The 3,101-nt window shown below is 38.6% G+C and overlaps 1 long non-coding RNA gene across 1 annotated transcript; it reads left to right on the top strand.

Annotated features, from left to right (window-relative positions):
* The first annotated feature begins 2,202 nt into the window (after positions 1-2,202).
* Positions 2,203-2,538, top strand: LOC111088375. Its single transcript, XR_002612909.1, has 3 exons — positions 2,203-2,310; positions 2,365-2,451; positions 2,506-2,538. It is a non-coding gene; the product is annotated as an uncharacterized LOC111088375 (long non-coding RNA).
* The last annotated feature ends 563 nt before the right edge of the window (positions 2,539-3,101 follow it).

Here is a 3,101-nt window from a genome sequence, read left to right as displayed (position 1 = left end):
GACAGAAAGAGTTTTACCTTTACTGATCAGGCTGTGACTAAGCTACACCTTGACTGATATAACACCTTTACTAATATAGGTTCAGATCAGGCTATGACTAAGCTACACCTTTACTGATAGAACTTCAGATCAGGCTGTAACTAAGCTACATCTTTACTGATACAGCTTCAGATCAGGCTGTGACTAAGCTACACCTTCACTGATATAGCTTCAGATCAGACTGTAACTAAGCTACACCTTTACTGATACAGCTTCAGATCAGGCTGTAACTAAGCTACATCTTTACTGATACAGCTTCAGATCAGGCTGTGACTAAGCTACACCTTTACTGATAGAGCTTCAGATCAGGCTGTGACTAAGCTACACCTTCAATGATATAGCTTCAGATCAGACTGTAACTAAGCTACACCTTTACTGATAGAGCTTCAGATCAGACTGTGAATAAGCTACACCTTTACTGATAGAGCTTCAGATCAGGCTGTGACTAAGCTACACCTTGACTGATATAGCTTCAGATCAGACTGTGACTATGCTACACCTTTACTGATAGAACTTCAGATCAGGCTGTAACTAAGCTACACCTTTACTGATAGAGCTTCAGATCAGGCTGTGACTAAGCTACATCTTTACTGATAGAACTTCAGATCAGGCTGTGACTAAGCTACATCTTTACTGATAGAGCTTCAGATCAGACTGTAACTAAGCTACACCTTTACTGATAGAACTTCAGATCAGGCTGTGACTAAGCTACATCTTTACTGATAGAACTTCAGATCAGGCTGTCACTAAGCTACACCTTTACTGATAGAGCTTCAGATCAGGCTGTAACTAAGCTACACCTTTACTGATAGAGCTTCAGATCAGGCTGTGACTAAGCTACATCTTTACTGATAGAGCTTCAGATCAGGCTGTGACTAAGCTACACCTTGACTGATAGAGCTTCAGATCAGGCTGTAGACTAAGCTACACCTTTACTGATAGAGCTTCAGATCAGGCTGTGACTAAGCTACATCTTTACTGATAGAGCTTCAGATCAGGCTGTGACTAAGCTACACCTTGACTGATAGAGCTTCAGATCAGGCTGTAACTAAGCTACACCTTTACTGATAGAACTTCAGATCAGGCTGTAACTAAGCTAAACCTTTACTGATAGAGCTTCAGATCAGGCTGTAACTAAGCTACACCTTTACTGATAGAACTTCAGATCAGGCTGCGACTAAGTTACATATTTACTGATAGAACTTCAGATCAGGCTGCGACTAACCTACACCTTTACTGGGTTTGGTTCGCATGGTCAGAATATTGGAGTTCACTGCACCTCTGAAGGGCTCAAAACTTAAAAGTATGAAAAAGCCTTTGCATAAGTTAACACACAAGCACCGTGTTGAAGCCGCTTCCAAATCATCTAAATATTGGCACGGTCTTCAGTGTAAAAACAGTTTAACGTACTGCATGAATAGTGTCTTCAGAATAACCAGGCTGCTGGCATTATGTGTTGCTATATTGGGCAGAACTTTCAACAGATCTGTTGACTGTTTACGACAGTTTCTTAATACTGTTAATATGTTTACCTATGGCGGTTGTATTTTTTAGTTTAAAATGTTTAATTTCTTATTTCTACACCTTGGCAATTGATATTTTTGTTTATAATTCACACGAATAAAAATTTTGAAGGATATGACCTTGATTGACCTCAGTGGTATTATTACAGGGTAGGCTAACTACACCACATTCAATATTACTAACAATTATTTTCGTGTACCTTTACATTTCTGAGCTATTTGCTTGTCATTGTACTTCTGAATCACGGGTTGATTTTATCCGTGATTCAGAAGAGAGGTGTTGTGTCTACGATAATACGTTGATTTTATGTTGTGTCTACGATAATACCCCGGTATCTCAAGTGATACCCTTATTTTCATACCCGGTATCTCAACTGGTACTACTATTTTCATACCCGGTATCTCAACTGGTACTACTATTTTCATACCCGGTATCTCAAATGATTCATTGGAAGTAAGACAAAATCGCTGTGGCCAAAGTACAGTTAACAATGGATGAAACGTAATCAGTCAGTGTCTTAAATCTTTAATTATAACTGGTAGGCCTAAGTGTGAGAAATTAGTTTCGTAATACTTGGTACGCGTAAACGCACGAACACACGTACGCGCGTATAAATTATGAAAATAAGGGTATCAGTTGAGATACCGGGTATGAAAATAGTTGTACCAGTTGAGATACCGGGTATGAAAATAAGGGTATCAGTTAAGATACCGGGTATGAAAATAGTGGTACCAGTTGAGATACCAGGTATGAAAATAGTGGTACCAGTTGAGATACCGGGTATGAAAATAGTGGTACCAGGTATGAAAATAGTAGTACCAGTTGAGATACCGGGTATGAAAATAGTGGTACCAGTTGAGATACCGGGTATGAAAATAGTGGTACCAGGTATGAAAATATTGGTACCAGTTGAGATACCGGGTATGAAAATATTGGTACCAGTTGAGATACCGGGTATGAAAATAGTGGTACCAGTTGAGATAGCGGGTATGAAAATAGTGGTATCACTTGAGATACCGGGTATGAAAATAGTGGTAGTAGCTGGAATAAAGGGAACAACTTGTTTACATAACTGTTGGGTAATATTTATTCTAACTTATCTCTCCACCAAACCAACTTGCTGTTCTCAGGCCTGCTGATAAGTATTAGAAAACAACAGTTAATGGATTATTTAGAAGTGGAGTGTTCACATTTTTTAACATTTTAATGAGAATTGTGAACAAGTTATGACTAAGTCACAAAGTCAAACATTGTTATTACTCGAAATGAGTATTTCCATCCCTCAAGATTTATAAATCAATATTAACAACTAAAACTTTGTAACGAGGGGAATCGCGAAATTCTGTTTAGTCAGAAAATAAAAGGATGTTTTCAATATTTAAACTTGCTGGATAAACATGATAGATTGAAATTGATCAGGGTACGTGCAGCGTCGAGGGCAGAGCTAACACACTGTTTCTGCTGCGTTACCGGATGCACGTGACTTATAAAAAACAAGTGACCTTGACGCATAGTAATCAACACAGCAAAGGGTAAAA

The sequence above is a fragment of the Limulus polyphemus genome, unplaced genomic scaffold (genome assembly GCF_000517525.1).
Source record: "Limulus polyphemus unplaced genomic scaffold, Limulus_polyphemus-2.1.2 Scaffold3638, whole genome shotgun sequence".
Lineage (NCBI taxonomy): Eukaryota > Metazoa > Arthropoda > Merostomata > Xiphosura > Limulidae > Limulus > Limulus polyphemus.
This window is presented reverse-complemented; position numbering and strand designations above follow the sequence as displayed.